Source organism: Arachis ipaensis, chromosome B2 (genome assembly GCF_059453495.1).
Source record: "Arachis ipaensis isolate K30076 ecotype BB chromosome B2, ASM5945349v1, whole genome shotgun sequence".
In the NCBI taxonomy this organism is placed as follows: domain Eukaryota; kingdom Viridiplantae; phylum Streptophyta; class Magnoliopsida; order Fabales; family Fabaceae; genus Arachis; species Arachis ipaensis.
This window is the reverse complement of record NC_142437.1, coordinates 80253373-80264687: the sequence shown is the minus strand read 5'-3', so window position 1 is coordinate 80264687 and position 11315 is coordinate 80253373. Positions and strand designations below refer to the sequence as shown.

At 38.4% G+C, this 11315-nt stretch overlaps 2 non-coding genes across 2 annotated transcripts; one reads left to right on the top strand and one right to left on the bottom strand.

Moving 5' to 3' along the window:
- Positions 1 to 1760: 1760 nt before the first annotated feature.
- LOC148574555 (small nucleolar RNA R71) lies at positions 1761 to 1868 on the bottom strand. Its single transcript, XR_015906301.1, has one exon. It is a non-coding gene; the product is annotated as a small nucleolar RNA R71 (small nucleolar RNA).
- Positions 1869 to 11211: 9343 nt separating this feature from the next.
- LOC148574554 (small nucleolar RNA R71) lies at positions 11212 to 11315 on the top strand. The gene has a single exon (XR_015906459.1). It is a non-coding gene; the product is annotated as a small nucleolar RNA R71 (small nucleolar RNA).

The following is an 11315-nucleotide window of genomic DNA, read 5'->3' as shown; positions in this document are numbered from 1 at the left end:
TGTCTTTTCTTGTTTTTCATATGCATTTTCAATTTGTTAGTGTCTAAACATTGAAAATTTCTAAGTTTGGTGTCTTGCATGTGTGTCTTTTCTTAAAAATTTTCAAAAATAAGTTCTTGGTGTTCATCTTGACATTCAAAGTATTCTTAGTGTTCATCTTGACATTCAAAGTGTTCTTGCATGCATCATGTGTTTTGATCTTAAATTCTCATATTTTGCATCATGTTTATGTTTTTCTCTTTCTTCATTAAAAATTCAAAAATAAAAAAAATATCTTTCCCTTATTTCACTTATAAATTTCGAAAATTTGATTTAATTTAGTCAAAAGTTTTAAAAAAAGTCTAGTTGTTTCTTATTAGTCAAGTCAAATTTTCAATTTAAAAATTCTATCTTTTTCAAATCTTTTTCAAAAATCAAATATTTTTTATTTTTTCTTTCATATTTTCGAAATTTTCAAAATTTATTTTCAAAATCTTTTTCTTATTTCTATTTCATATTTTCGAAATTAATGCTAACAATTAATTTGATTGATTCAAAAATTTTAAGTTTGTTACTTGCCTAGTAAGAAAGGTTCAATCTTTAAATTTTAGAATCATATCTTTTTGTTTCTTGTTAGTCAAGTAATTAACTTTAAATTAAATCTTTTTCAATTTCTTTTTCAAATCTTTTTCAAAATGATTTTCAATCATATCTTTTTCAAAAATTAATTTTCAAAATCTTTTCTAACTTCCTATCTTTTCAAATTTGATTTTCAAAACTTTTTCAATTAACCACTTGATTTTTTCGGTTTGATTTTAAAAGTTTTCTATTTCAATCATATCTTTTTCAAAATCACCTAACTACTTCTCTCTCTCCAATTTTCGAAAATTACTAATCCCTTTCTCAAAATTTGTTTTAATTAACTAATTGTTTTAAATTTTAATTTAATTTAGTTCTCTTCCTAATTTTCGAATTCTAACCAATAATTAAAATAAAAATAATAAAAACAAAAATATTTTTATTTTATTTTATTTAATTTTCGAATTCTTCCCCCTCTCATCTCTTTCTATTTATTTATTTAATTACTAACATTTCTCTTCTACTCATAATTTGAACCCCCTCTTCTTCTCTGTGTTTGAATTTTTCTCTTCTCCTTCTTCTATTCTTCTCTTCTTCTACTCACAAAAAGGAATCTCTATACTGTGACATAGAGAATTCCTCTTCTTTTATGTTCTCTTTTTTTTCATATGAGCAGGAACAGGGATAAAGACATTCTTATTGAAGCTGATCCTGAACCTGAAAGGACTCTTAAGAGGAAACTAAGAGAAGCTAAAGCACAACCCTCCGGAGTGGACCTGACAGAAATTTTTGAAAAAGAAGGAGACATGGTCAAACCCAACAACAACAATGCAAGGAAGGTGCTTGGTGATTTTACTACACCAACTTCCAATTTCTATGGAAGAAGCATCTCAATTTCTGCCATTGGAGCAAACAACTTTGTGCTTAAGCCTCAATTAGTTTCTCTAATGCAACAGAATTGCAAGTTTCATGGACTTCCATTGGAAGATCCTCATCAGTTCTTAGCTAAATTCTTGCAAATCTATAACACTGTCAAGACCAATAGAGTTGATCCCGAGGTCTACAGGCTTATGCTTTTCCCTTTTGCTGTAAGAGACAGAGCTAGAACATGGTTGGATTCACAACCTAAGGAAAGCCTGAACTCTTGGGAAAAGCTGGTCAGTGCTTTCCTAGCCAAATTCTTTCCACCTCAAAAGATGAGCAAGCTTAGAGTGAAAATCCAAACCTTCAGACAAAAGGAAGGTGAGTCCCTCTATGAAGCTTGGGAAAGATATAAGCAATTGATCAAAAGGTGTCCTACTGACATGCTTCCAAAATGGAGCATTATAAGTATATTCTATGGTGGTCTGTCTGAGTTGTCAAAAATGTCATTGGACCATTCTGTAGGAGGATCTCTTCATCTAAAAACCCCTGCAGAAGCTCAGGAACTCATTGAAATAGTTGCAAATAACCAGTTCATGTACACCTCTGAGAGGAATCCTGTGAATAATGGGACGCCTCAGAAGAAGGGAGTTCTTGAAATTGATACTCTAAATGCCATATTGGCTCAGAACAAAATATTGACTCAACAAGTCAATATGATTTCTTAGAGTCTGAATGGATTGCAAGCTGCATCCAACAGTACTAAAGAAGCATCTTCTGAAGAAGAAGCTTATGATCCTGAGAACCCTGCAATGGCAGAGGTGAATTACATGGGAGAACCCTATGGAAACACCTATAATCCTTCATGGAGAAATCATCCAAATTTCTCATGGAAGGACTAACAAAAACCTCAACAAGGCTTCAATAATAATGGTAGAAGAAATAGGTTTAGCAATAGCAAGCCTTTTCCATCATCTTCTCAGCAACAGACAGAGAATTCTGAACAGAGCTATTCTGGCTTGGCAACCATAGTCTCTATTAGAAATTTGGAGGCACAGGTGGGTCAGCTGAGTAAGAAGATTACTGAAACTCCTCCCAGTACTCTCCCAAGCAATATAGAAGAGAATTCCAAGAGAGAGTGCAAGGCCATAACCATGACCAACATGGCCGAACCTAGAGAGAGTGAGGAGGACGTGAGTCCCAGTAAGAAAAGCCTCATGGGATGTCCTCTGAACAGAAAGGAGTTTCCCTTTGAGGAACCAAAGGAATCTGAGGCTCATACAGAGACCATAGAGATTCCATTGAACCTTCTTCTGCCATTCATGAGCTCTGATGAATACTCCTCCTCTGAAGAGGATGAAGACATCATTGAAGAGCGAGTTGCTAAGTATCTAGGAGCAATCATGAAGCTGAATGCCAAGTTATTTGGTAATGAGACTTGGGAGGATGAACCCCCCTTGCTCACCAATGAACTGAATGACTTAATGAGGCAGACATTACCTCAGAAGAAACTGGATCCCGGAAAATTCTTCATACCTTGTACCATAGGCACCATAACCTTTGAGAAGGCTCTGTGTGACCTGGGGTCAGGGATAAACCTCATGCCACTCTCTGTAATAAAGAAACTGGGAATCTTTGAGGTACAAGCTGCAAGAATCTCACTATAGATGGCAGACAAATCAATGAAACAGGCTTATGGACTAGTAGAGGATGTGCTAGTAAAGGTTGAAGGCCTTTGTATCCCTACTGATTTCATAATCTTAGACACTGGGAAGGATGAGGATGAATCCATCATCCTTTTCAGACCCTTCCTAGCCACAGCAAAAGCTGTGATTGATGTTGACAGAGGAGAGTTGGTCCTTTAGTTGAATGAGGACTACCTTGTATTCAAGACTCAAGGTTCTCCTTTTATAACCCTGGAGAGGAAGCATGAAAAGCTTCTCTCAATACAGAGTCAAACAAAATCCCCATATTCAAACTCTAAGTTTGGTGTTGGGAGGCCACAACTAAACTCTAAATTTGGTGTTGGGAGGCCCCAACCCTGCTCTGATTATCTGTGAGGCTCCATGAGGGCTCACTGTCAAGCTATTGACATTAAAGAAGCGCTTATTAGGAGGCAACCCAATGTTATTGGTGCACGAAATTGTGATCATCAATAACGGTGCCAAAGGACTTAGAGCTCTCAAACGTGAATCACACTTTGTCACAATTCCGCACAACTAACCAGCAAGTGCACTGGGTCGTCCAAGTAATACCTTACGTGAGTAAGGGTCGATTCCACGGAGACTGTCGGCTTGAAGCAAGCTATGGTCATCTTGTAAATCTTAGTCAGGCAGATTCAAATGGTTATGGAGGATTGATAATTAAAGATAAATAAAACATAAAATAAAGATAGAGATAGAGATACTTATGTAATTCATTGGTAGAAATTTCAGATAAGCGTATGAAGATGCTTAGTTCCTCCTGAACCACTGCTTTCCTATTGCCTTCTTCCAATCATTCATACTCCTTTCCATGGCAAGCTTTATGTTGGGCATCACCGTTGTCAATGGCTACTTCCCGTCCTCTTAGTGAAAATGTTCCAAATACGCTGTCATCGCACGGCTAATCATCTGTCGGTTCTCGATCATGTTGGAATAGGACCCATTGATCCTTTTGCGTTTGTCACACGCCCAACAATCGTGAGTTTGAAGCTCGTCACAGTTATCCCTTCCCAGATCCTACTCAGAATACCACAGACAAGATTTAGACGTTTCGGATCTCAGGAATGGCCGCCAATAATTCTAGCCTATACCACGAAGGTTCTAATCTTAGATTAGAAACCCAAGAGATACACATTCAAGCTTGTTTGCATGTAGAACGGAAGTGGTTGTCAGTCACGCGTTCATAGGTGAGAATGGTGATGAGTGTCACATAATCATCACATTCATCATGTTCTTGGGTGCGAATGAATATCTTGGAGAAGAAATAGACTTGAGTTGAATAGAAAAACAATAGTACTTTGCATTAATTCATGAAGAACAGCAGAGCTCCACACCTTAATCTATGGTGTGTAGAAACTCCACCGTTGAAAATACATAAGAAGAAGGTCTAGGGATGGCCGTGAGGCCAGCCCCCAAACGTGAAAAGGTCTATCCAAGGTATATCCAAAGTATAAAATACAATAGCAAAAGGTCCTATTTATAGAGAACTAGTAGCCTAAGGTTTACAGAAATAAGTAATTAATGCAGAAATCTTCTTCCGGGGCCACTTGGTGTGTGCTTGGGCTGATCATTGAAGCTTTCACATGTAGAGACTTTTCTTGGAGTTAAACGCCAGCTTCTGTGCCAGTTTGGGCGTTTAACTCCAGCTTTTGTGCCAGTTCCGGCGTTAAACGCCAAAATTCTTGAGCTGACTTAGAACGCCTGTTTGGGCCATCAAATCTTTGGTAAAGTATGGACTATTATATATTGCTGCAAAGCCCAGGATATCTACTTTCCAACGCAATTGAGAGCGCGCCAAGTGGGCTTCTGTAGCTCCAGAAAATCTACTTCGAGTGCAGAGAGGTCAGAATCCAACAGCATCTGCAGTCCTTTTTCAGCCTCTGAATCAGATTTTTGCTCAGGTCCCTCAATTTCAGCCAGAAAATATCTGAAATCACAGAAAAACACACAAACTTATAGTAAAGCCCAGAAATGTGATTTTTATTCAAAAACTAATAAAAACATAATAAAAACTAACTAAAATATATTAAAAACATACTAAAAACAATGCCAAAAAGCGTATAAATTATCCGCTCATCACAACAGCAAACTTAAATTGTTGCTTGTTGACGTTAGGATTTTTGCCAGTAAAAAATTTTATAAAAATAGTCGCGTTGTAGATATAGTTTCTAAACCAACAGAAATCCCTTCGTACAAACGTTTTGGTTGTCATAAGTAACAAACCCCTCAAAAATTGATAACCGAAGTATTTAAACCTCGGATCGTCTTCTCAAGGAACTGCAGGGAAGTATGTTCTTATTATTGGTTATGGAGATTGTAAATCGGGGTTTTGAAGATGAGGAACAAGTAATTTAAATTGCAATTAAAATAAGTAAAAGACTGTAAAATAAATAAATAACTGTAAAATAAACTTTTGGCAAGGTATGAGAAATTAGAAGTCATATCCTAGTTATCCTTATCAATGATGATGAAAATTGAATCTTAATTCTACTTAGTTAGCCTTTACTTAAAGCAAAAAAGGTCAAGTGACTAATTATGTTGATCTTCAAATCCTAGTTAATCCCTAAGGAAAGATTGGGATTATTGAAGTTCAATTCAATTAGCAAAGATAACAATTATCAATCATGTAGAGTTTGATAACTCCTGAGTTACTGATTTCTTAACCAAGACCAAAGGGGAAAAATAAATCTACTGGAATAAAAATGTCTTCAGATTGGAAGCAACAGTAACATAAATAAAAGAGAGTAATAATAAACTGAAATACCTCAAATAACATTAATTCAAAGAATAATCTGTAACATAGAAGAATTCATAAATTAAATTGAGAAAATAAATAAAAAGGAATGTTGAACCTGATAAAAAGATAATCATGAAAGCAAAAGAAATCCTAATTCTAAATCCAAAAAGAGAGAGGAGAGAACCTCTCCCTCAAAACTACATCTAATTCATGAAAAGTAACTAATTGGAGACTCTCCTTTGAATGGATGCATTCTCCAACTTCATAACCTCTGATCTGTGCCTTCTGGACTTGGATTTGGGCCAAAAAGGGCTTCAGAAATCGCTGGGAGCATTTTCTGTACTTTCTGGTGCGTGGCCTCTTTCACGAGTCCGCGTGGGTCACGCGGTCGTGTCATTTGGAGTTTTCCTTGCCACGCGGTCGCTTCAATCATGCGTCAGCGTCATATGCGTTTCACTCAAGGCGCGCGATCGCGTCATTCACGCGGTCGCGTCGCTACCATTTCGCGCTGGCATGCGGTCGTGTCTTCCATGCGATCGCGTCACTGCCAGTTTCTTCAAAAACTCCGTTTTGTGCTTTCCTTCCATTTTTGTATATTCCCTTTTCATCCTTTAAGTCATTCCTGCCTTAGAAGATCTGAAACTACTCAACACATGAATCACGGCATCGAATGGAAGTAAAGGGTAATTAAAATAAGTACTTTTTAAAGCATAGGAAACATGTTTTTCACATACATCACATAATAAGGAATGGAAAGTAAAACCATGCAATTAACATGAATAAGTGAGTGAAGGATTGAATAAATCACTTAAATTAGGCACAAAATATATCATAAAATATGGGTTTATCACTTGTCCCCAAGCAACTGAAAATCAAATAGGATAAAAAGAAGAGAATATACAATGAATTTCAAAAATATCTATGAAGATCAGTATTAATTAGATGAGCGGGGCTTTTAACTTTTTGCTTCTGAACAGTTTTGGCATCTCACTTTATCCTTTTGAAGTTCAGAATGATTGGCTTCTATAGGAACTCAGAATCTAGATAGTGTTATTAATTCTCCTAGTTAAGTATGTTGATTCTTGAACACAGCTACTTTATGAGTCTTGGCGGTGACCCAAAACATTTTGTTTTCCAGTATTACCACCGGATACATAAATGCCACAGACACATAACTGGGTGAACCTTTTCAGATTGTGACTCAGCTTTGCTAGAGTCCCCAATTAGAGGTGTCCAGAGCTCTTAAGCACACTCTTTTTGCTTTTGGACCACGACTTTAACCGCTCAGTCTCAAGTTTTTACTTAACACCTTTTCGCCACAAGCACATGGTTAGGGACAGCTTGGTTTAGCCGCTTAGGCCAGGATTTTATTCCTGTGGGCCTTCCTATCCACTGATGCTCATAGCCTTGGATCCTTTTTATTTTACCCTTGCCTTTTGGTTTAAAGGGTTACTGGATTTTTCTGCTTGCTTTTCTTTCTTTTTCTCTTTTTTTTTCACATCTTTTTTCTGCAAGCTTTTCACTGCTTTTTCTTGCTTCAAGAATCAATTTTATGATTTTTCAGATTATCAAATAACATTTCTCCTTTTCCCATCATTCTTTCAAGAGCCAACAATTTTAACATTCATAAACAATCAAATTAAAAAATATGCACTGTTCAAGCATTCATTCAGAAAAACAATAGTATTGCCACCACATCAAAATAATTAAACTGTTTTAAAATTCGAAATTCATGTACTTCTTTTTCTTTTTCAATTAAAAACATTTTTCATTTAAGAAAGGTGATGGATTCATTTTCATAGCTTCAAGGCATAGACACTAAGACACTAATGATCATGTAATAAAGACACAAACATAAATAAATATAAAGCATAAAAATTCAAAAAACAGAAAATAAAGAACAAGGAATATTAAAGAACGGGTCCACCTTAGTGATGGCGGCTTGTTCTTCCTCTTTGAGAATGTCTCCCTCTATGTCAATTCCAACTGAATTGCAGAGGTGACAAATGAGGTGAGAGAAGGATAACCTTTCCAAAGTAGTAGACTTATCCGACACCTTGTAGAGTTCTTGGGATATAACCTCATGAACTTCTACTTCCTCTCCAATCATGATGCTATGGATCATGATGGCTCGGTCTATAGTAACTTCAGACCGGTTGCTAGTGGGAATGATTGAGCGTTGGATGAACTCCAACCATCCCCTAGCCACGGGCTTGAGGTCATGCCTTCTTAGTTGAACCGGCTTCCCTCTTGAATCTCTCTTCCATTGAGCGCCCTCTTCACCTATGTCCATGAGGACTTGGTGTAACCTTTGATCAAAGTTGACCCTTCTAGTGTATGGGTGTGTATCTCCTTGCATCATAGGCAAATTGAATGCCAACCTTAAATTTTCCGGACTGAAATCTAAGTATTTCCCTCGGACCATTGTAAGCCAATTCTTAGGGTCCGGGTTCACACTTTGATCATGGTTCTTGGTGATCCATGCATTGGCATAGAACTCTTGAACCATTAAGATTCCGACTTGTTGAATGGGGTTGGTGAGAACTTCCCAACCTCTTCTTCGAATCTCATGTTGGATCTCCGGATATTCACCCTTTTTGAGCTTAAAAGGGACCTTGGGGATCACCTTCTTCTTGGACACAACTTCATAGAAATGGTCTTGATGCACCCTTGAGAGGAATCTCTCCATCTCCCATGACTCGGATGTGGAAGCTTTTGCCTTCCCTTTCCTCTTTCTAGAGGTTTCTCCGGCCTTTGGTGCCATTAATGGTTATGGAAAAACAAAAAGCAATGCTTTTACCACACCAAACTTAGAAGGTTTGCTCGTCCTCGAGCAAAAGAAGAAAGAAGAGAGTAGAAGAAGAAGAAATAGAGGAGATGGAGGGGGCTTAGTATTTCGGCCAAGGGGGAGAACTAGTGTTTAGGTTGGGTGAAAATGAAGGAGTGAAGATGGGTTTATATAAGAGTGGAGAGGGGGGTATGGTTCGGCCATTATGGGTGGGTTTGGGAGGGAAAGTGGTTTGAATTTGAATGGTGAGGTAGGTGGGGTTTTATGAAGGATGGATGTGAGTGGTGAAGAGAAAGGTGGGATTTGATAGGTGAGGGGTTTTTGGAGAAGAGGTATTGAGGTGATTGGTAAATGGGTGAAGAAGAGAGAGAGGTGGGGTGGGTGGGGATCCTGTGGGGTCCACAGATTCTGAGGTGTCAAGGAATTCTCATCCCTGCACCATGTGGCGTGCAAAACTCCCCTTGCTGCCAATCTTGGCGTTAAATTCCAGGCTGCTACCCATTTCTGGCGTTTAACACTAGCTTCTTGCCCATTCCTGGCGTTAAACACCAGTCTAGTGCCCATTTCTGGCGTTAAACACCCAGAATGGTTCCAGACTGGGCGTTTAACGCCCATTCTGCTACCCTTACTGGTGTTTAAACGCCAGTAAGTTTTTCCTCCAGGGTGTTCTGTTTTTAATACTATTTTTCCTTCTGTTTTTGCTTTTTCAATTATTTTTGTGACTTCACATGATCATCAACCTACAGAAAATATAAACTAACAAAAGAAAATAGAAATTTAACATAGATAATTAAAGATTGGGTTGCCTCCCAACAAGCGCTTCTTTAATGTCAATAGCTTAACAGTGGGCTCTCATGGAGCCTCACAGATGTTCAGAGCAATGTTGGAACCTCCCAACACCAAACTTAGAGTTTGAATGTGGGGGTTCAATACCAAACTTAAAGTTTGGTTGTGGCCTCCCAACACCAAACTTAGAGTTTGACTGTGGGGGCTCTGTTTGACTCTGTATTGAGAGAAGATCTTCATGCTTCCTCTCCATGGTTACAGAGGGATATCCTTGAGCTTTAAACACAAGGGAGTCTTCATTCACTTGAATGATCAATTCTCCTCTGTCAACATCAATCACAGCTTTTGCTGTAGCTAGGAAGGGTCTGCCAAGGATGATGGATTCATCCACACACTTCCCAGTCTCTAGGATTATGAAATCAGCAGGGATGTAGTGGTCTTCAACCTTTACCAAGACATCCTCTACAAGTCCATAAGCCTGTTTCTTTGAATTGTCTGCCATCTCCAGTGAGATTCTTGCAGCTTGTACCTCAATGATCCCTAGCTTCTCCATTATAGAGAGAGGCATGAGGTTTATGCTTGACCCTAGGTCACACAGAGCTTTCTCAAAGGTCATGGTGCCTATGGTACAAGGTATTGAAAACTTTCCAGGATCTTGTCTCTTCAGAGGTAACCTCTGCCTAGTCAAGTCATCCAGTTCTTTAATGAGCAATTGGGGTTCATCCTCCCAAGTCTCATTACCAAATAGCTTGGCATTTAGCTTCATGATTTCTCCAAGGTACTTAGCAACTTGTTCTTCAATAACATCTTCATCCTCTTCAGAGGAAGAATACTCATCAGAGCTCATGAATGGCAAAAGTAAATTCAATGGAATCTCTATGGTCTCAGTGTGAGTCTCAGATTCCCATGGTTCCTCATTAGGGAACTCCTTGGAGGCCAGTGGACGTCCATTGAGGTCTTCCTCAGTGGAAATTACTGCCTCTTCCTTCTCTCCAAGTTCGGCCATGTGAGATATGGTTATGGCCTTGCACTCTCTTTTTGGATTCTCTTCTGTATTGCTTGGGAGAGTACTGGGAGGGAGTTCAGTAATTTTCTTACTCAGCTGACCCACTTGTGCCTCCAAAGTTCTAATGGCGGACCTTGTTTCAGTCATAAAACTTTGAGTGGTTTTAATTAGATCAGAGACTATGGTTGCTAATTCAGAATGGCTCTGTTTGGAATTCTCTGTCTGTTGCTGAGAAGATGATGGAAAAGGTTTGCCATTGCTAAACCTATTTCTTCCACCATCATTGTTGTTGAAATCTTGTTGAGGTCTCTGTTGATCCTTCCATGAGAGATTTGGATGATTTCTCCATGAAGGATTATAGGTGTTTCCATAGGATTCTCCCATGTAATTCACCTCTTCCATTGCTGGGTTCTCAGGATCATAAGCTTCTTCTTCAGGGGAAGCTTCCTTAGTACTGCCTGGTGCAGCTTGCATTCCAGACAGACTTTGAGAAATCATATTGACTTGCTGAGTCAATATTTTATTCTGAGCCAGTATGGCATTCAGAGTATCAATCCCAAGAACTCCTTTCTTCTGATTTGTCCCATTATTCACAGAATTCCTTTCAGAGGTGTACATGAATTGGTTATTTGCAACCATTTCAATGAGTTCCTGAGCTTCTGCATGCATCTTCTTCAGATGAAGAGATCCTCCAGCAGAGATGTCCAATGACATCTTAGATAGTTCAGACAGACCATCATAGAATATACCTATGATGCTCCATTCTGAGAGCATGTCAGAAGGGCACCTTCTGATCAATTGCTTGTATCTTTCCCAAGCTTCATAGAGGGATTCTCCTTCCTTCTGTCTGAAGGTTTGGACTTCCACTCTAAGCTT